Source organism: Mandrillus leucophaeus, unplaced genomic scaffold (genome assembly GCF_000951045.1).
Source record: "Mandrillus leucophaeus isolate KB7577 unplaced genomic scaffold, Mleu.le_1.0 Scaffold593, whole genome shotgun sequence".
Taxonomy (NCBI): Eukaryota; Metazoa; Chordata; class Mammalia; order Primates; family Cercopithecidae; genus Mandrillus; species Mandrillus leucophaeus.
This window is the reverse complement of record NW_012106397.1, coordinates 975,042-998,258: the sequence shown is the minus strand read 5'-3', so window position 1 is coordinate 998,258 and position 23,217 is coordinate 975,042. Positions and strand designations below refer to the sequence as shown.

The 23,217-nt window shown below is 46.4% G+C and overlaps 1 long non-coding RNA gene across 1 annotated transcript in view; it reads left to right on the top strand.

The window, feature by feature from the left end:
- LOC105553387 overlaps positions 1-17,081 on the top strand; it is a 26,078-nt gene extending 8,997 nt beyond the window's left edge. Inside the window, exons 2-3 of the long non-coding RNA XR_001008142.1 lie at positions 14,741-14,896; positions 16,438-17,081. This is a non-coding gene — a long non-coding RNA (uncharacterized LOC105553387). The remainder of the gene's footprint in view (positions 1-14,740; positions 14,897-16,437) is intronic.
- The last annotated feature ends 6,136 nt before the right edge of the window (positions 17,082-23,217 follow it).

Sequence of the window (23,217 nt, the reverse complement as noted above, 5' to 3'; positions counted from 1 at the left end):
GGGCACCCCTCAGCAACCAAAAGGAAAGAAATTATGTACACAAAATTGTGGATGAATCTCTAAACAATTATGCTGAGTCAGGGAAAAAAAGCCAACCAGGAAAGGTTATACGCTATATAAATCCATGTCTATGATAGTCTAGAAATGACAAAATTATTGAAATGGAGAACAAATTAGTTGTTGCCAGGGTCAGGGACAGGGTGAGAAGGAAGGAAGTGGATGTGACTATGAAAGTTTAACATGAGGGATCCTTGGGATGATGAAACTGTTCCGTGTCTGGGCTGTGTCAATGTCAGTATCCTGGCTGTGACACTGTACTGCAGTTGCTTTTCAAGATGTTACGATCGGAAGAAGCAGGGTAAAAAGGTACAAGGATCTCTCTGTATCATTTATTACAACTGCATGTGAATTTACACTTAACTCTAGAGGGAAAATGTAATTTAAAATAATCAACGATGTAACAAAATGATGTTTCCCACTCACCACAGCAGAGCCCACACTGCTGGAGCAGGGGACCACACCCAACTCTGGAAACTTTTGTCTTTGTCTCAACCACCTGGGGCTCCCCTCCAAAGGACCAATCCCTGACCCCAGAACCAATGGAGTCCAACTAGAAAATTATGACCTCGTCTCAAAAAGCTGCCTGTTACCAAGTCAGCTCCAGGAAGGCAGCTGAACCTCCTTTGAAAACGCGTGCCTTTGCAAAAGCAGTACTCCTAAACCTGGGACAAGTGGACTTTGAGGGGATCTGGGGTGAAAAGGAGGCTTTGCCCGCCAAGGCTCCATTCCTCATGGGAAGGCACTTGGACCTACAGGTACTTGGACCATTAGGAAGTTCTTGGCTCCGCCTGGGTCTGCTCACAGTTCTCCTCTAGTGGAGGAAGTTGCCAGGAACACTTCTCAAGGGGAAGAAGCTGCTGTGGTGGAATGGAGAGGGACGGTCTGGGGCCCGCGTTGCACCCCACCTGGGCAGCCCCTGCACTACCAGCTTCCCTGCAGCCACAAACCGAGGTTTGTCCCGGTCACCAGGCAGGATTATTCTGCAAAAAGCCCTGATCCCTCAGAATATTGTCTGCTGAGGTGCTGGCATTCTGGAATGTCACCTTGGGAAGAGAATAGCCAGGGAAGCTGGGAAGTTGCCACCAAGAAAAATGTCAGGGAGTTGGGGGAAAAGATCTCTCCCCGGAAACTGCAAGAAATTGACCTCTGACCTTGCTCACCCTGGGGACAGACAGCTCATGCATCTCCATCATGCCCGTCAGGCCCCAGCGCTGGCTATGGCTTGTTTCCATTTGTGCATTTTTCATTCAACAAGCATGGGGTGAGCTGTGGCGCAGTGAAAACCCCTTAGTGTTGAGTCGCAAAGAACTGGGTTCCAGTCCTCTCTGGGTAACTGCCTCCTTGGGTAAGATGTGCTCCCTACAAGTCACATTCACCGTCTGTGAAAAGGAGGTAACATGTCCCCTGTTTTCTTGTCTATTACTTGTTTTCGTGTGATGACTAGAAGTAATCTGTGAGAGGCACTGGAGTGTTAGGGTTCTTCAGAGAAACAGAGCCAAGAGAATATACCTCTCTCTCTCCACACCATATATAGAGTGTGGTATTGTGGGTGGTTTTTTTTGTTTGTTTGTTTGTTTTGCTTTTGTTTTTGTTTTTGTTTTTGTTTTGCTTTGGAGGGTTTTTTGAGACAGGGCCTCAGTCTGTCACCCGGGTTGGAGTTCAGTAGCACGATTTTGGCTCACTGCAGCCTCAACCTCCCAGGCTCAGGTGATCTTCCCACCTCAGCCTCCCAAGTAGCTGGAATTACAGGCACATGCCAACATGCCTAGCTAATTTTTTGTAATTTTTATAGAGATGGGGGTCTCACTATGTTGCCCAGGCTGGTCTTGAATTCCTGGGCTCAAGCGATCTGCCTGCTTTGGCCTCCCAAAGTGCTGGGATTACACCTCAAAACCACTCCTGGCCGGTATTGTGGTTTTAATTTGCATTTCCCTGATGGCTAATTATACACACACACACACACACACACACACACAGATATATATATATATATCTGTCTCCAATATCTATGTCCTCTCTCTTTCTCGTGTGTGTGTGTATATGTGTATATATATATATATATAAAAGAAGGCATTTGCAATGCGTTATGAAGCATTGGCTTGTGTGTTTATGGAGGGGTTGAAGTCCCACAGTGTGGTGTCTGCAAGCTCAAGACCCAGGAAAGCGGTGCTGTAATTCCAGTTTGGGTCCAGACACCTGAGAAGCCGGGGAGCTAAGAGTGTAGGTCCCAGTTTACGGTCAGAACACTAAAGTCACAGCACGAACAGGCAGGCAGGAAGAAAAGGGGCAGATCCCCGCTTCCTCTGCCTTTTTACTCTATTTGGACCCTAGAGGGATTGAATGAGATCCACCACACTGGGGAGGGCCACGTGCTTTGCTCAGTCCACCAATTCAAGTGCTGATTTCATCCAGAAAGGCCCTCACAGACACACCCAGACATCGTGTGCAACCAGCTAGCTGGGCACCCTGTGACTCAGACAAGTTGACACATCAAATTAACCATGATAACTGGATACTGTGCGTTCATCAACACATCCTTCATCAACTGTGGTTGTTGGTTGTTGGGAACATTTGGTCTTGGCCTCCCCACATTCACTCCTGCTTCTTGCATCCATGTCTTTGACTGGCACTTGGGGAATGTTCCTCCTCCCTCCTTCCCACTTGGTCTATGGAGCAGGGTTAAGGCCCTACCACCGATGGGAAACATGTGACCAGACCTAGCCAATCAACATGGTGTGCTCCCCGCCCTTACCCCCACAGGGCTCAGAAGAGGCCCTGATTCACTGGGGAGGTTAGCATAGTTTTGCAGCTCTGTGCAGGGCTGGAGTCAGGGAAGGGTTCTGCCAGAACTGCTCATGGCTGCCTGTGACCACTAGGGCAGGCCTGTCTGATATTAGAGTCAAAAATAGTTAAGTGGAGCCCAGAAATTGAGCGGGACTCAGGATCCTGGTAAGATCACTGGGACACCTGTATCCAGTCACACCTGAGGCCATTTGACCCGGAACTGTTTCGCAAATGACCCACTGGAGTCCAGTGCCTGCTTAAACAGTGAGGCTGAGGCTGTCACTTGGGTCCACCAAGGAGACAATGATGGGTAAGAGCTTATCACGTGCCCTAGGTCTCTAACATCTCAGATCCATTAAAGAAAACAAATGGAGAACAGTGTTGTGACCACTGTAGGAGTCAAAGCTAGCCACACTGTGAGTCCTGAGGAGGAGGGGTCAAGGAATGAATCTCTGAGCCCTGATAGGGATAGAATCTACGATAGGGATGGAATCTAATATTCTGGGGGTCCTAGACTCCTGTGAGAATATGATGGAGTTCTGTGCCCATGACCCGGAACAATGCATATTTGTGAGCACACACACCATGCACAATGCACACACACGCACCCTACACGTGCATGCACACGTGTGCGCACACACACACACTGTCATCCACAACATCGGTCATCCATAAACCCTGCCTATGAACCCTCCCCCACTTGCTGCACACTGGGGACTAGGAACAGCTTCACAGATGTGACAGTGATAGGCAGAGAGAATGGCCCTGGGGAGGTATCCCCAGGTGGTAGGGATGGAGGGGTAAATGCACAGTAACGCAAAGACCACGGTGTCAGGAAACATGTAAGCAGCACCCACAACCAACTGCAGGGTGGAACAGGGAGTGGAGTGTTCCTGCTTAGAGATGGAACCCCAGATCAGGGAGCCCAGGCCTGAGCCTCAGTTCTGGTGTCCTGACCCTCCAGCCAGAGCCATGTGGTCAGGAAACAAGAAAACAGAGACAACCCCAGGAGGAATCTAGGCTCATCCAGGCCAGCTGCTTGGCATTTGAAAACCACACACTGCGGACAGGAGCTCTTCCTGTGAATGAGGTCTGTGCCTCTCTCTTTTTTAAGAGAGAAATCTTGGCTTAGCCAGAGGCAGAAACTAAGAACTGCATTGCTCTTCTCCACTTGGCTTGGACAGCAAGTCACCTGAGAGGGAACAAACAAAGCAAGCAGATCCAGACTCCATCCTTTACCTGGTGACTTAGAGTACTGGTGTGAGTCACAATTAGATAGATAGATAAATAGGTAGATAGATAGATAGGTAGATAGATAGATAGATAGATAGATAGATAGATAGATAGATAGAATAGAGATATAGATAGGTGATACATAGATGATAGGTGGATAGATAGCTAGATAGAGATAGATAATAGAGAGACAGATGACAGGTGGATGGATGGATAGATAGATAGATAGATAGATATAGATAATAGAGAGCTAGATAGGTGATATATGATAGGTGGACAGATAGAAACAGATGATAAGTGGATAGATAGGTGACAGATTTTGATTGATAAGTGGATGATAGATAATAGATGATAAGTAATATATAAATTTTGATAGATTTTGATAGATAAAAGATGACAGATGCCTTGCGATTTTTTAACTAGCTACTCTGTCTTGGAGATTAGTCCTCATAAGGATATACAGAGCTTCCTTGTTCCTTCTGATGACTTGGCCTCATCCTCTCTCCCCGTTCCCTTCCCACTGGATCTTTGGAAGTCAGAGCTGAGGGCAGAAGCCCCAGCAGCATTGTCATTACCTAGCTCTGAGTCCAAATCTTCCCCAGTCCCCACAGCACACTTGTCTTGCTGATGCCCCTCAGGAACCTCTGCAAAAGCCAGGAGAGCTCCTGAGACACAGGGGGCCCTCCTGTGCCTTTTGGGATGGAGCTGGACCCAGCAGGGAGAGGGAAAGGAGAGAGTTAGAGGAGGCAATGTCCATTCAGACCCAGCAGAGGAAAAATAGCTTCCTCCTGTCCATGCGGGCCTCACTCCTGGCTGTGAGCTCACCATAGGGTTTCCAGGCCTGCCACCTCCCACAGCCGCAGGGCATGCCACCTGGGCATGCCACCTTCCGCAACCCCAGGAGGGAGGAACTACTCCTGCACCCAGCAGGTGAGGAGATGGGCTCAAGGGAGAACAGGACCTGGCCACGCTTTCAAGCTGGCTTGTGACCATGAGGGGGTTCAACCCCTGCCTCCACCCCCTGTAAAAATGGCTGAATGTTTTTGTTTCTCTTGGGAGAACACACACCCAGTTTCCCTGCAGAGCCTAAGCTCTGGGGCCAGACAGCCCTCCCTTGAGTCCTGGCCTGCCCTGGGCAGTGGTGCGGCCCTGGACACTCTCCTTCAGCTCCGTATCTGCACCTGGGAAGTACCTGGCAGCGGGAAGACTGTGCAGGTCCAGGATGTGAAGGGGTCTAGGTAGTACCCAGCTGTGTGAGGAGGAGATCCCGCTGACCGGGTGCTGAGTGCTCTGGCTCCTCCATTACTGGAATGAAGCCCTCCTCCCTCCTGCCAAAGACGCCCCTGCCCCCCGGGACTTTCTAAAGGGCACAGAGCTCCCTGACTTGCCCCTTCCCAGAATTCTGGCTGTCCTGCTGCACCTATCTGATAATTTGGCACAGGTGCACAATCCCAGGTGCCCTCAAGTGGGTCTGTCTCCTCTGACTCTGCCTGGCTCTTGGCTCTGTGAGCACGGAGCTGGGGTGCTGTCAGACACAGTTGCAGCTGCCGGGTTCCAAGGCATGCTGGAACCTGGACGTGTGGGGAGGCAGAAGGCTAGGAAACAGCCCCTCTGAGGAGCCTTCTATAACCCACCCCTGACCTCGGAGCGGAAGCACGGAGGTGGAACAGGATGACAAGACTGTCTGCCCCTTGGTCTGAGACCACAGTGTGTCTGGTGGATGAAGGGACAGGGCAATGATAGCTGTTTCTGCTGCCTACCCTCCATCCTGCCATCTTCTGTTTTTCTTTGGAGGCTCACAGGTCTCCTTCTCTCCTGGTCCAGGTGGTTTAGGTGGCGCTGACACTCTGGCCTAGTCCTTGGTCAGCACATATGGCATTGCCCTGGCTGTCATAATGGCCTCAGAGCCATCTGACATGCAGCCCGATCAGAGTTTGGCAAAGTGGGTAGAAATGCACCACAGGCTCTGTGCAGTTTACGAGGACCTCACTTTAATGACATAGGCAGGTTAAAAAAAGTAAAAGATTAGAAAAGGTAATACCATGCAAATACTAATTTTTTAAAAGCAGAAATGTTTATATAAATATCAGATAAAGTAGACTTCAGAGCTAAGAAAATTACTAGAGACAAAGGGGGACATTATACCATGAGAAAAAGCTCAATCCACCGGGAAGACATAATGGTCCTAACTAAACAGCAGAGCCTCAAACTGCACAAGGAAAAACTGGGAGAGCTGAAAGGAGGAACAGCCAAATCCACAGTTATAGTCGGTTCTGCGCGCGTGACCTCAGCCGTCCAGTCAGAGAGAGCCTGGGGTGTGGGAGGCTGCCGGGTGGGGCGGGAGACTGGCGTCCGTGACCCTGCAGAGGCGCCCGCACGGGGGATGCGGCTCCAGAACGAAGAGGGAGGGTGATCATCACATACCGTCGGAGTCCGCAGCCAGCGTCTCTGCCTTTTCCCCCAGGGCCTTTGCACATCCCCGCTGGTGCCAGGCAAGGTTCCGGCCACTGGAGCGCACGTTCACCGAGAACACAGGCTGCGAGTGACATCTCTGACCCTCGGCTGCTTCTCCTGTAGACTCCACCACTGTCTCGGGGCATAATGGTGAGAGCTACGCGAGACAACTGACGTAAGACCTACTACCTTGCCTGTCACAAAGTTGGTGCTCAATACGTGCAAACTCCCTGTCTCTAGGCGCAGAAAAAGAGACTGCGTCCTGGAAATGAAGAGGTGGAGGGAGGCCGCTGGTGTGTGCAGGAGCCTCCAGACCAGCCGACATTCAGCAGCCCACCCTGCTCCTAGCCCCAACGGGCTGAATGAGAGGCTCAGAACCACAAATCCCCAGCTTCATTTCAGTGGCCCTCAAGTGCTCTATCTGAAAGTTCTCATGGCAGAATCTCAACTAAAGGCAGAGAAGACCCAATCTTCTCCACACATTAGTATTAGGTTTGACTATCATGAACAGAAAATCCAAAGTTACAGTAGCTTAAGAGAGATCAAAATTTATTTCTCTTTCATATAAAAGATGCAGAGGTAGGAATGAAGGACCCTGGTCCTTCTGTCTTTCTGCTCAGCCTTCATCAATCCACTGCTTCCATTCTGTGGTCAAAGATGGCTGCTTGAGCACCAGCCATCACAGCTGCCATTCCAGCAACTGGGAAGTAGTGCAAGTGGCAAAGAAGGGCTCACCATCTTCTATTTACATCACTTCCATGAAGTCGCAGGTGGAATTTCTGCTGTGATGACATTGGCTATACCTACCTGCACAGGAGGCTGGGAAATAGAGACTGCTCATGCATCCCCCCAAATGATTATGAGTAAGCATGCATGGAAGAATGGGCCATAGGGATATAACCATTCTCTCCTTCTCTTGCAGCCAGGGTGAGCACTGACCCCTTTTAGCCTCTGTGTATATTTCCCTGTCATCACACCTGAGCCATGATCAAATCTATTCTTGTTCTGGCTGGGTCTCTACCATCCTCAGGGGAGCAAAAGAAGGTGTCCTGAGCCCCAGATGGCCCAGACAGTGCCGCAGGGCCCAGGTCAGCAGGGGATAGCTGTGGTAATTAGTGGGGGATTCTCAGGGAGAAGGGTTCACATCTCAGCTGCCCCAGTCTCTCTCCAGAGCTGCCCTGTGAGACAGATGCCCTTCCTTAGGGACCACGCTCACTTCTGAAGCCCCCACTCTGCACTGACAGTTATCTGTGAGGTCGTGTTGGTGCAGTAGGAAAAGCCCAAGACTTGGAGCTAGAAAGACATGGGTTTGAATTCCAGCTCTGCCGCCTACTTGCCGTGTGACCTTTTGAGGGGGTGAGGGTGGTCCTACCAGCTCTGCAGCCTCCGCTTCTTCATCTGTAAAGTGGGGAAAGGATTGTTGACAATGGAGGAGTGTTACGAGTAGCATCTGGACAGCACATCCACCTACTCCTCATGCATTTATGGAGCACCTCTTGTATGCCAGCATGTGTTTGTCTCCAGGGATAGGAGCCAGCAGGTGGCCAACCAGATAGAACTCCCTTGACTCTGGCCTAAAAAAGGCAGTGGAAACAACTCCCAGTGGAGGTGTGTTACCAAGGAGCCCCGGATGCCCCAGGAGCCTGCCTAGGGCACCAGGAAGCCTGGGGTCAGGGCATGCCTCCTGGAGGAAGCTGCAGTCACTGAGGCCTGAAGTCTGAATGGAGTCCCTTAGGCATTGCATAGGCCCCCAGGTTCCCACCTCCCGTTACTCACAGCCTTGTGGTCCCTTCTACATGGACCAGGGTTGTGTGTGATCAATGTGTTTGAGTCTCCTAGGGCTGCCATGACAAAGTACCACAAACTGGGTGGCTTAAAACCACAAGAAGTTATTTGCTTACAGTTCTGGGGCCAGGCCAGGATCAGGGTGTTGTTCAGGTTGGTTCCTTCTAGGTGCTCTGACAGAGAATCCTTTCCATGTTTCTCTCCCAGCTGTCAGTAATCCTTGGCATTCCTTTGCTCCTAGAGGCATCACTCCAGTCTCTGCCTCCATCCTCACACAGCCCTCTCTCTGTGTCCTCTGGGTAGCTGTGTCCTCATGCAGCCTTTCTGTAAGAATGCCACTTACTGAATTTGGGACCCAGCCTAATCCAATATGACCTCATCTTAACTAATTACATTCTCCAAATATACTATTTTCAAATAAATTCATATTCTGAGTTTCTGGGTACACCTGCATTTTGATGGGTATTTTCTTTTTTTTCTTAAATTTTTGAGATAAGGTCTCATTCTGTCACCCAGGCTAGAGTGCAATGGTGAGATTACAGCTCACTGCAGCCTCAACCTCCTGGGTTCAAGTGATCCTCCCACCTCAGTCTCCCTAGTAGCTAGGACTACAGGCATGTACCATCATACCCAGCTGATTTCTAATTTTTTTGTAGAGACAGGATTTTTCCATGTTGCCCAGTCTGGTCTTGAACCCCTGGACTCAAGCAGCCCACCCACCATGGCCTCCCAAAGTTCTGGGATTACAGGCATGAGCCACTGCACTCAGCCTTGATGGATGTTTTCAAACCAATACACAACAGCATATGGCAGATGTGATGGCATATCACTTCCAAAATTAGGTTATAAAAGACTGTGAGCCTTCCATCTTGCCTCTGTTTCTCAGATCACTCACCCTAGGGGAGTTTAGTCTCCATGTTGTAAGCCCTCTCAGAAGCTTATAGAGAGGTCCACATGGTGAGGAGCTGAGGCCTCCAGCCAACAGCCATGGGAGTGAGTCCAAGCTCTGATCCAAGTCACAAGGATCAGAAGCAGATCCTCTGGTCTCAGTCAGGCCTTCAGATGAGACCACAGCCCTCGCTGGCAGCTTAACTGCATCCTCACAATAGACCTAAGCCAGAGCCACCCAGCAAAGTTGCTCGTGCCTTGCAGATTCACAGGAACTGTGCAGTTATAAGTGTTTGTTGTTCCCAGTTGCTAGGTTTTAGGGTAATGTGTTATGCAGCCATAGTGAGACAGCACAGATGAGGGGAGGGAGGGAGGACGCTCCAGGCACAGGGAAGAGCCTGAGCAAGACCTTGCACACAGTTGAGTCTGAGAAGCTAGTGGGAATATGCCTGGAGGTGGGGCCAGAGTGGTCGGCCCTGGCCTGGAGGCTTCCTGACCAGGCCCAGCATCCAGCACATCCTCCATACACAAAGCTGACATGTCTACGATGGGCTGCAGATGGTGCCTGTCCTCTAGCCTCCTGCACATTTTAGGGGAAATATCTGCCTTGACCACAGCATGGGGGTGTCCGTATTGCCCCTCCCTGTGCTGCCTTTTGTTTATGTCATGTTTTGTTATTTCTGGGTTCCCCGTTTACAGTCACCAGATGTTGGCTGCTTTTAACCCTGTTGGCTGGCACTAGTAGAGTTCTAAGGAAAAGGCGCTGCCCAGTGTTGCAGAGAGTTATAAATGAGTCCATTAAGGGAGGTGGATTTGCTAAAAGGTTGCCTTCACTCCACCTGGTCCAAAGCATTGCTTGCATGATCGATGATTCCAGAGCCTTCAGACACATCTTAAACTTCAGTGCATTTTTAATGCCTCAAAAGTTTCCAATTAAAGTCAAATGGCTCTTGGCAAAGCCCAAGACATTTTTACTAACTAAAATAAATACCTAAGCAGCCTCCAAAGTTTATTACTTCACGCGGGTGAGGATAAGCAGTTAGGAGGTTGGGGTTAGGAACGTGCTAGGAATGGGAGTCCCAGGGAACCCATGAAAGTCTCCCAGAAAACAGTGCTGGGGTGGGGCTTTTTGAAAAGCACACTTCCGCTTTTCATCTTCATCAGCCAGGAGTGAGGCAGGGGCTGATGAGGTGAGGGTCACAAGGAGGAAGGTGCTGGACTGAGGTCAGGAGGCTGCAGCCAGCTCCAGCTTTGCCATGTGCACTTTCTGAGCCTGTTTCTGCACTGAGTTCCTGGTGAGGTTTAACTGAGCAGGTGTGTGAGGTCTCTAGAAGATGTCTGCCACAGAGAGTCCCCAGGGTTGCCAAGGGTCAGGGCTATCACCCCTTCTGCAGGTGACCCCTTCATCTGATGGCCCCCAGCACTCGGAATGGCCAGATGCCTTCTCTCCTCTGCTTCCTCCTCACCCCTCTCATTTGCGTACCTGTCAGGGAGCATAAATTCCCAGGACACACACAGGTCTGATTTCAACAGCTTGCTGGTGTCTTGGAGAAGGAGCAGCTCTGAAGAGCTCAGTGTCTCATTATGAGAAGAGAAGCCCTTGCTTTACAGTATTTAGTACCTAGAAGGTTCAACTAGACTCCTGGACGAAAGGGAGGGCCCCTCCTTCTCTCCCAGCCTGAGGTGTTAGCCTTTCCTGGGAACCTGTCTTCCTCCCTGAAGGATCTGCCTTTCCCCTGCTCATTGACACTAGGAAGGCCACCCCCTTCCAGGGACCAAGAGTCCTACCCAAGAGGCAAGCAGGGCTAATGGGCTCCAGGCAGGGGTGTTCAGGAGGTTCCTTCAGGGAGCTGGCCTGGAAGGTGGAGGGGAGGGCAGCTTGGGCAGGGCCTGGCCCCACTGGGTGGGAAAGGCCGGTTCCTGGGGCAGCTGGCACTCCAGGCACATGGTCAGCACGCGTAGCTTGATCTGAGAGTGGGAAGACACACCATCCCCCATGACTTTCTCTGTGTGCCTCCTCCTCTGAGAACTCCAGCATCAATGGGTCAAGACCCATGTAGGTCGACACTGCATGGAAAGGACCCAGTTTGCAAGCTGGGGATTTTGGACAAGTTGCATGAACTCTTTGAGCTCAGAATCCTGAACAATGCCAAAGTAGTGGTAACAGATGAAAAAGAAGTATCTGCAGCAGGGCTGGGCAGGTTGGGGTGGCTGCACTTGGCAGGTCAGGTCCTGGGGGCAGTAGTTGGCCTGAGACCTCCATTCTCAGCAACCCAAGGCCAGCGAGCCTCCCGATTCAGACTGAGGACACACCCAGTCTCCTGCCCTCTGTGAATCATTCAAGTCCTCTGGGCTGGGCTACGGGGTCCTGTGAGGCCTGAGAAGACCCTGGCATGGGGAGGGCAGCCTAGCCAACCTTTCTGACTGCTGCCTGCCCGGCAAGGTCCCATCTACACTCAGCAGGCTCAGAAGAGAGGGTGGTGTGACACACTCTGCAGATGGCAATTCTGGGGCACCAAGAGGGCATGGTTTCTCCAAGGTCCCAGGTTCAGGGAAGGGCCGAACTGGGGATTGAGACCAGCTGTGACACCACCCAGGCCACCTCTGCTGTGCTGGGTCTGCCCTCTGACCGCCCAGAAGCTGGGGTGAACTCCAGCAGGCAGAGGTGGGCAGCACGGTGCCCGGCTCAGGCCAGCCCAGGCAACAACTGCTTCACAGAGCCAGAGTGCTGGACTTACATGAGAGCCCAAGGATTGCTGGGCTGTCCCAGGGTACGGTGCTGACTCTGACCACGGGGTTGCTGGGAGCTCTTCCGAGACAGCAGCTGCTGACCACCTCCCGTGCTCACCTTGCCAGGCCCATGTGATACTCTGAGGTGCCCGGCCCCTCGTACACCCTCCCCCTGAGCCCTCACAGGTGTGAGAACCCCTGCAGACCCCTGGTCCTCACGTCCACGTCCCCCGCTAACTCCTGTTTCTGGGCCCTCCTCTGCCTGCGCCTCCTCACCCTGCGGGAGGAGCCCGGGTCCCTGTGGGGGTCATGGGGCCACATCCTGCAGCCAGTTCCAAGGCTTGCCCATTGCCCAGCCCAGCCACGATGCCCACAGCCTCACTCCAGGTTCAGCATGTCCCTTAGAAGCAAGGGATCATCCACTGCAGATGGGTTTTGAGGGGCCTGTGACCCGATGGTGACAGCTGTGGCTCCTTGGTGCCAGGCAAGAAGCACAGAGGATCTGACTTTTTGAGTCATCAGTATTGCTCTGTTCAGCCAATGTCCTTGGCATCCTAGGTGGGGGAACTTCTCCAAGGTCTTGGAGCTTAAGGATGCTGCCCCTGCCAGGGGACAAGGACAGCACAGCCTCCACTTTGACCCGCCAGCCTGACATTCCCAAACTGCGTCACCCACTCTGTCCTGTGTGTGTGTGTGTGTGTGTTCGTGTGTGTGTGTGTGTGAGCCCCTGAGACAAAGACACACTCCAAGCCTCTGGGGTTGTTGCTCAGGTTCCAACTCTGTCCCGCCATGGGTTGCTGTCATTTGCTTAGACTCAGCTTCCTTCAGCAAGATGGGGTAGCTAGAAGCATCACTATAAGCAGACAGTGGGGAAACTGGGGCTCGGGGCTTGGGGCTCAGGGCTTTCCTGGGTCCAGGCTACAGGGAGGTGGCTCCATCTGGCTGGAGCTGTGGGAGTCATAAAGAATGAAGTTGTGGCTCCAGAGAAAGACTGTGCCATGGGATTTTAGGAAAAGAACAACCACGAATGTTACTCTCGTTTCCTCACCAAAGAATCCTTGATGGGATCAGCCAATAGGGTCATTCCATGGAGTGCACTGACTATTTCAAGGGGGCAGGGGTCTCACCCTACTTCTTTTAAAAATTTCTCCTATTTTTTAAACCTCCTTTTCTGGTTTTTCTTTGTTTTGAATTATAAATTGCTCAATTGCCCTTTTCTCTTGTTACTCTGGTGTTTGTAACTAATATTCTGACAATTCTGGAAAATCCAAGAAACAGAACTAGGAGTCCAAGGATGCCAAGGTGGGCAAGGGTATGAGCAACATAGGCTGCTGCCCCATGACTGGGTATGTGACTTGGCCCTGGCACTTGGAAACCAGTGTGACATCAGCTAGCAGAGCTAACAGATGCCTGCCCTAAACCCAGCAGTTCTACTCCTGGGTGAGTCTCCACACATATGTACCCAGAGACAGGCACAAAAATGCTCCCAGGAACTTTGTTCAGAGTAGCAAAGGAGTGAGGTAGCTCTTGGCAGTATAGTGGACAAATTGTGTGAATTCATACAACAAAAACAACACATTGAGGACAAATTAGTTACAGCAACGTACTTAGCCATGTGTGAATCTTAAGAACATGATGTTGAGTGAAGAGGCCAGTGACAAAAAGTATATATCATATGGTTCCATTTTTATCAAGTCTGAAAGTATGCAAAATTACACACTACAGCATTTAGGGATGCAGACACCCACGGTGAGATGAAATCTGAACAAACAAGGCAATTGTTAACACAAAATTAGGGTGGTTGTTACCTCTAGATTGAAGGGATGCCCACGGGCATTTCTATTTCTTAAGCCAAGTGATGGGGCATAGATGGGCATTTCTTGGTATTCTTTACCCCTTATATGTGTGTTATACATCATCATTCCTATGACTTCACTATTATTGAAAATAAGTAAGGAGTTTATTATTTTACTTCCCTTCATGTGCTAATAGCCCAGGCGCCCTCCCTGAGACACACAGCCCGGTTCACCTTCCTCCCTGCCTGCTGGCCTCACTCTCTCTTTTTCCCGCAGATCCTGGCCAGACAGGATGGCTTTGCTTTTCCTCTAGGTAGACGTCTAGCCAGAGGCCTCTCTACTGTAGCCATAGGGAAGACTCCCCGATCTCGTCCTCCACATCTGCTCTCAGATTGAACAAGGGATTCGTGATAAAACATTTTGATTTAATATTCCCAGCATGTCCTCCCTGTCCCATCAGTTCATTCTGGATGTTCTGTCCTCTCTCTACCCCTCCCAATACACTGGGAAAATGCTTCCGGAGGCTCCCAGTCAACAGTGGGGACGTTCTGATCCAGAATGCAGATGCTTCACTTGGTGTCCTTGGCCTGGTCTTGCCAAACATCCATCCTCTGTCCCTGGGCGTGGTCAGCTTCTCCTTCCTTAGGGTCCAGACTCCTCTTCCTGAGGCTCATCACCACCAGGACAGGCTGTGGAGCTGCTCTGCAGTCAGGACACAGGCCCATGGGGGCGTCCCATGGCACTGGGTTTGTGGCTGTGATTGGCCAGAAACACAGGGGCTCAGTCCCCCGAGTGATGGGCACCCCATTTTTTTCATCACTGGGTGTTATGAGTTGAATAGCACCCAATCATGAGTTGAATGAATGCCCCGCCAAAGTTATACTGAAGTACTGACCCCCAGGACCTCAGGATGTGACCTTATTTGGAAATAAGACTGTTGTACAGATAATTTGTTAAGAAGCCATACTAAAGCAGAGTGGGTCCTAATCCAACATGACATGGTCTTACAGGAGGAGAGACACAGACACAGACCCACAGAGGAGAAGGCCGTGTGACCACCGAGGCAGAGGTGACGTGCTTCAGCCACAAGCCAAGGAACTCCAAGATTGCAGGTCACCACCAGAAGCTGGAAGAGGCGTGAAGGATCTTCCCCTGGAGCCTTCAGAGTGAGTGCGGCCCTGCTGACACCTTAATTTCAGATTTGCAGGCTCCAGAACTGTGAGAATAAATTCCTAATTTTTTAAGCCACCAAGTTTGTGGTGGTTTGTGACGGCAGCTCAGGAAACGAACACGCTGGATATCTCATCACCAAATAAAGCTAAAACCACCTGAAATTCCATCACCCAGAGGAAATTGCAGCTTCTGACAGCCGCGCCTCCCGAGTGGTTCCTGTGCATAGCCACTGCACTGATTTATAGCGCCGAGGTGTGCGTCTCGGACTGCTCTGAAACCTGCTTGCAGATATATGGTAGGTATTTACACGTGGATCTACAGCATGGATTCAAATGAGTGCAGCATTGCATGCATGGAAAGAACAGGCTTTAACAAAGCTGCTGTTGGTGTATACTAAGGTTATTTCTTTGCTCCCTCCCTCTCCCTTTCACCCTCTCTTATATCCTCTCTCTCTCTTTCCCCCTACACACTCCTGCTCTCTCTCTCTCAAATCTCCCTGACTCTGTAAAGAAATGAGAAAACACAGACCTTTCTGATCACCAGTGTTTTTAAATGCCTGTGTATTAATGACTGCTGAGTATGTGTGTTGACGAGTGGAAGGCAATCTTTCTTGTCTTAAATGAGAAAAAGTTATAGGAAAAATGGGCTTTGTGTTGTCAGACATTAGCCTGAGCAGACACCCTCTGAGCGCCCGACTCTAGGGGCTTCCTGAAACCAATTGCATTTTTCCTGAAGGAGTGTGTTTAACGTCAGCACCCTGAGGAGCTTGGCCGAGAAGAGCCCCGAAGGCCAAATATTTACACAGCCAACCCCGGAGCCCCATGGAAATGACCTCATGAACGTTGTTTCTAATTCATAAGACATGGTGATGAATAGTGAATAGGAGCCACAGCCTCTCTAATCCTCACTCCAACACTCAGGGAATGGGTTCCTGGGTGGGGAGTGAGTTGGGGATGGCAGGAGAAAAAGACTTAGGTGTCCTGCAGGAGTGGGTTTCAATCTTGGCTCCAACTTCCTTGTTGTGTGACTTTAGATAGGTCATTGCAGCTTTCTGAGCCTCATTTCCTTCTATAAAGTGTGGATGAAAAGGATGCCGACTCCCAGATCTATGGAGAAGATGGAATGGAATGATGAATGGAGCAGCTTCTAGGCAAACAGCAAACCAATAGGAGGTGTCACGAATGCTCTCTTTGCCCTTGAATTTGGCAACCCCCGGTTAGAGAGCTGCTGATTTGTGACTGTCCTCTGGCCCACCATCCAGTCTCTGCCTGTATCCTCAGCCTACATCCAACTGGACAAATACTGCATTTTCCTTGTCCCTTTGGTTGAATATCACTGAGGAGCATATTCTACATTGGTTCACAGGGATCTCCAGTGGGATTAAGCTCCAGTTGCCTACAGTGGTATGTTTCTTAAAAAGGTACCTTCTACTTCTCTGCCTGCTCTTCCCTGTTTCATGACCCTACTCCCCTTCTGATGTTTCCTGGAATTATGCCTCAAATAAACTACTTGCACTTGTAGTGCTTGTCCACAGTTTGGCTTATGGAAAAGCCCAAAAGGATGTGTCTTCTTCATCTCCAAATCAACCAAACTTCAGTTCCCATGGTCTGCAACAACTGTCTCCCTGTTCTCAGCAAAGTGTACCCCATTCTTCCAATTACTCAAACCCAAACTCTGGAAATATCTTTGATCCCTCTCTTCATTGACTTCACATCTGATCCATCACCAATATTCTCTTGCCTCTAACTTCAAAACATATCCAGAGTCTCTGCATAACATATTCATATTGCTGAAAAGCAATTGTAACAGGAAATATCTAAGAGAAAAAAGAAGCATTGTATACAGAAGTACAAAGATAAGTAAAACCGCTGACTTCTTCTCAGAATCTATGCAAGTCAGACAAGAGTGGAGGCAAAATGAAGCTAAAGACAACACCAAATGCAGGTGAGCAGACCAACAGGAACTCTCATTCATTGTTGGTGGGAGTGTAAAATGGTACAGCCACTTTGGAAGAAAATCGGGCAGTTTCTTACAAAGCTAAATATACTCCTGCAATACAATCCTCAGGTAATTCCCTTGGTGTGCACTCAAATGAATTGAAAACTTATGTCTACACAAATTCTGCACACAAATGTTTATAGCAGCTTTATCCATAAGTGCCCTAAACTGAAATAAATCGATATTTTTCAATAGGTGAATGAACAAACTGTGATATGTCCATCCAATAAAATAGTATTCAGCATTAAAAAAAAATAAGTGATCAAGCTGGAAAAATACATGGAGGAAACATATACATATGTTGCTAAGTGAAAGAAGCCTATCTGAAAATGTTGCATACTGTGTGATTTCAACTATATGACATCTTTGAAAAGACAAAACTATGGAGGCAGTGAAAAGATTAGTAGTAACTAGGGAGGAGGGAGAGAGGGAGGGATAAATAGGTGAAGCACAGAGAATGTTTAAAACAGTGAAACTATTCTATATGATACTGTAGTGGTGGATACATGTCATTATACAATTTTCAAAACCCACAGAATGTACAACTGAAGATTGAACCCTAATATAAACTATGAACTTTAGTTAATAATAATGTATCAATATTGGCTCATCAATTCTAATACATTTATAACACCAATGCAAGATGTTAGTAATGGGGGAAACTGTGTATGTTTGGGGGAGGAGGAGGTGTAGGAGAATGCTCTGTATTTTCTGCTCAATTTTTCTGTAAACCTAAAACTTCTAAAAAATAGAGTTGATCGATTAAGAAAAGATGACATCAAAGATTTGCAATTTCTGTTCTATTGAGAAAGAAACTTGGAAGTCATCACTTCTGTCCCTACAACGAAGAAAGGTGAAGAAATGGAAAATCGGCAACTCTTAAATCCACCCAAGAATTGAATTCGTAGAGGAAATGGCCAGACTTAAAACTGGAGAGTTGAACTACACCCAAAACAACAGAATATACACTCATCTCTTTGCCACATGGCACATATTCTAAAATCAATCACATAATTGGAAGTAAAATACCCATCAGTAAATACAAAAGAGCTGAAATGATAACAAACAGCCTCTCAAATACAGCACAATCAAATTAGAAATCAAGACTAAGAAATTCACTGAAAACCATACAATTACATGGAAATTCAATAACCTGCTCTTGAAGAACCTTTGGGTAGATAATGAAATTAATGTAGAAATCAGAAGTTCTTTGAAACTAATGAGAACAAAGATACAACATACAGAATCTCTGGGTCACAGCCAAGGCATGTTAAGAGGGAGATTTATAGCACTAAATGCTCCCATCAAAAGGTGAGAAAGGTCTCAAGGTAACAACCTAACAACATGACAAAAAGAACTTGAAAACCAAGAGCAAATCAATCCCAAAGCTAGTAGGAGACAAGAAATAACCAAAATCAGAGCTGAACTGAAGGAGATTTGAGACATGAAAAACCTTTCAAAAGATCAACTAATCCAGGAGGTGGTTTCTTTGAAAAATTAATGTAATAGATCACTAGCTAAACTAATAAAGAAAAAAAGAGACAAAATCCAAACAAAACACAATTGGAAATGACAAGGGGGATGTCACCACTGACCCCACAGAAATACAAACAACCATCAGAAAATATTATGAACACCTCTATGCACATAATATCTAGAAGAAATGGATAAATTCCTGGACACATACACTCTCCCAAGACTGAATCAGGAAGAAATTGAATCCCTGAACAGACTCATAAAAAGCTCTGAAATTGAGTCTACCAACCAACCAACCAACCAACAAACAAACAAACAAAACCCCAGGACCAGACAAATTCACAGCTGAGTTCTACCAGATGTACAAAGAAGAGCTGGTACCATTCCCGCTGAAACTATTTCGAAAACCTGAGGAGGAGGGACTCCTCCCTAACTCATTCTATGAGACCAGCATCATCCTTATACCAAAACCTGACAGAGACACAACAATAAAAAGAAAACTTAGTTCTTCACAGAACTAACAAAAACTATTTTAAAATTCATATGGAACAACAACAACAACAAAAACCCCAAAGAGCCAAGGCAATCCTAAGCAAAAAGAACAAAACTGGAGGCATCACGCTTCCCAACTTAAAACTGTTCGTCAAAGGTGATTCCTCAAAGACCTAAAAACAAAACTTAAAACTACAGGCCTATAGTACCAAAACAGCATGGCACTGGTGCAAAAGCATGCATATACCATAGAACAGAATAGAGAATGCACAAATAAGGCCACACACCTACAACTATCTGATCTTTGACAAACCTGACAAAAACCTGACAAAAACAAGTCATGGGGAAAGGACTCCCTATTTAATAAATGGTGCTGGGAAAACTGGCTAGCCACATTCAGAAGATTGATACTGGACCCCTTCCTTACACCATACACAAAAATTAACTCAAGATGGATTAAAGACTTAAATGTGAAATACAAACCCACAAACTCCCTGAAAGACAACCTAGGCAATATCATTTTGGACATAAAATGGGCAAAGATTTCATGACGAAGATGCCAAAAGCAATTGCAACAAAACAAAAAATAGACAAATGGAATCTAATTAAACTAAAGAGCCTCTGCACAGCAAAAGGAACTATCAACAGAGTAAAGAGACAACCTACAGAATGGGAGAAAAATTTTGCAAACTATGCACCTGACAAAGGTCTCATATCCAGCATCTATAAGAAACTTGAGGAAATTTACAATAAAAACTAAACAACCCCATTAAAAAACGGGAAAGGGACATGAACAGACACTTCTGAAAAGAAGATATACATGTAGTCAACAACCTTATGAAAAAAAGCTCAACATCACTCATCATTAGAGAAATGAACATCAAAACCACAATGAGATACTCTCATACCAGTCAGAATGGCTATTACTAAAAAGTCAAAAATAACAGATGCTGGGGAGATTGTGGAGAAAAAGGAATGCTTATACACCATTGGTGGGAGTGTAAATTAGTTCAACCATTGTGGAAGACAGTGTGATGATTCCTCAAAGACCTAAAAACAGAACTGCCATTTGACCCAGCAATCCTATTACTGGGTATATACCAAAAGGAGTATAAATCATTCTATTATAAAGACACATGCACGTGGATGTTCACTGCAGCACTATTCACAATAGCAAAGACATGGAATCAGCCTAAATGACCATCAATTGTAGACTGGATAGAGAAAACGTGGTGCATATACACCTTGGAATACTATGCAGCCATGAAAAAGAATGAGATCATGTCCTTTGCAGGGACATGGATGGAGCTGGAGGCCATTATCCTCAACAAACTAACACAGGAAGAGAAAATACCACATGTTCTCACTTATAAGTTGGAGCTAAATGATGAGAACACATGGGCACATAGAGGAGAACAACAGACACTGAGTTCTATCAGAAAGTGGAGGGTGGAAGGAGGGAGAGGATCAGGAGAAATAACTAACGGGTACTAGGCTTAGTACATGGGTTATGAAATAATCTGTACAATAAACCCCCATGACACAAGTTTCCCTATATAACAAACCTGCACATACACCCTGAAAGTCAAAATAAAAGTTAAATTGTAAAAATGCAAAAAACATTTTAAAAACTGGAGAGTTAGGAAGATACTGAAGAGTTAGGTTAGAATTACAGCTTACCATCAGCTGAAGCTACTGCTAAAGTCAATGACTGTAGAAATACTTGGGGCAATTGGCTTCATAGCTCATGTTTTATTGTTTTTGAGAATTGGAACCATTTCTTCCTTAAACATTTGGCACAATTCAGGAGTGAACTCATATGAGCTTGGTGCTTTCTATTAGGAAAGTCATTAATTATTAAGTCCTTTAATACACACAGGCCTATTCAGGTTACCTGTTTCTCCTCGTGTGAGTTTTGGTAGTTCGTGTCTTTCAAGAGATTGGTCCCTTTGATCTACGTTGTCAAATCTGTGTACATAGAGTTGTTCATAGAATTCTTTTATTATCCATTTATTATCTTTGAGATCAGTAGTGATGGCCCCTCTTTCATTTCTGATATTGGTAATTTGTATCTTCTCTCTTCTTTTCTTCATTAGCCTGTCTAGAGGTTTATCAATTTTATTGACCTTTTCAATAACTAGCTTTTGGTTTTGTTGATTTTCTTTAACTATTTCCTGTTTTTAGTTTCGTTGATTTCTGCTCTAATATTATTGTTAATTTTCTTCTGCTTACTTTGGATTTAATATGCTCTTTTTTCTGGTTTCCTAAGGTGCAAGTTTAGATTTTTGATTCTAGGTATTTCTTCTTTGTAATATACGCATTCAATGCTACACATTTTCCTCTAAGCATTGCCCTCTCTGCACTCCACAAATCTTGATGTTTTATTTTCATTTTATTTCATTCAAAATACTTTAAAAATTCTTTTGAGACTTCTTCTTTAACCCATGTGTTATTTAAAAGCACGTGGCTTAATCTCCAAATATTTGTGGATTTTTTCAGCTTTGTTTTTATTATTTCTTTATAGTTTAATTCCATTGTGGCCTGAGAGCATACTTTGTATCATTTCTATTCTCTTAAATGTGTTGAGATGTGTTTTATGGCCCAGAATGTGTCCTGTCCTAATGAATATACCATGTGAGCTTAAGAAGAATGTGCATTTTGCTGTTGTTGCATGTAGTGTTATCACAACATCAATTTGATCCAGTTGATTGACGGTGCTATTCAGTTCAACAATATTCTTACCAATTTTCTGTCTGCTGGAGCTGCTAATTCATGATAGAGGGGTGTTGGTGTGTTGAATTCACCAACTGTCATAGTGTTGTCTATTTCTTCCTGCAGTTCTATCAATTTTTGCCTCACATATTTTGATGCTCTATTATAAGGTACAAACACATTGAGAATTGCTACGTCTAATCAAAACCACAGTGAGATACCATCTCACGCCAGTCAGAATGGTGATTATTAAAAAGTCAGGAAACAACAGATGCTGGTGAGGCTGTGGAGAAATAGGAACACTTTCACATTGTTGGGAGTGTAAATTAGTTCAACCATTGTGGAAGACAGTGTGGCGATTCCTAGGATCTAGAACCAGAACTACCGTTTGACCCAACAATTCCATTACCGGGTATATACCCAAAGGATTATAAATCATTCTATGATAAAGACCCATGCACATGTGCGTTTATTGCTGCAGTAGTTACAATAGCAAAGACTTGGAAGCAATCCAAATGCCCATCAATGATAAACTGGATAAAGAAAATGTGGCATATATACACCATGGAATACTATGCAGCCATAAAAAAGAATGAGTTCATGTCCTTTGCAGGGACATGGATGAAGCTGGAAACCATCATTCTCAGCAAACTAACACAGGAACAGAAAACCAAACACCACATGTTCTCATTCCTAAGTGGGAGTTGAACAATGAGAACAAATGGACACAGGGAGGGGAACATCACACACTGGGACCTGTCGAGGGTTGGGGGAAGGGGACGGAAGAGCATTAGGACAAATACCTAATGCATGCGGGGCTTAAAACCAAGATAACGGGTTGATAGATGAAGCAAACCACCATGGCACATGTATACCTATTCAACAAACCTACACATTCTGCACATGTATCCCAGAACTTACAGTTAAAAAAAAAATTGCTATGTCTTTTTGGAGAATTGACACTTTCATTGTTAATTAGTGTCCCTCTTTATCCCTGATACATATATTTTTTGCTCTGAAATCTGTGTTGTCTTAAACTAGTATGGCTACTCAAGCTTTATTTAATTAGTGCATTAGCATGGTATACCTTTCTCCTTCCCTTCACTTTTAATCTGTGTCTTTATATTTCAAGGAGCTTTCTCATAGACCACATATTCATAGGTCTTTTTTAACCTTCTCTGACACATGATTCTTATTTAAAATGATTATTTATATAGTCAGATTAATATCTGCCCTATCTGTAACAGTTTTCCATTCATTGCCATTGTTCTTTGGGTTTTGTTTTTGTTTCTGTCTTCTGTTTTTAATTGACTTCTCTAAACTAGGCACTTTATATTATTCCATTTTGTCTTCTTTCTTAGTATATTAATCGCACTCCTTTAAAAAATTGTTTTTTGTAGTTGGTCTAGAGTTTGCAATATGCATTTACAACTTAATTTGGTCCACTTCCAAATAACACTGTACAGCTTCACAGGTAGTGCAGGTGCCTTATGACAGAGTATTCCCAATTCCTCACTCCCCTTCCTTTTAATATTGTTGTCATTTATTTCACTTATTCCTAAGCTCTAATCAGCAAATACATTGTTGTCATAATTAGTTTGAACAAACTGTTTTCTGTTAGGTCAATTAAGTCTAA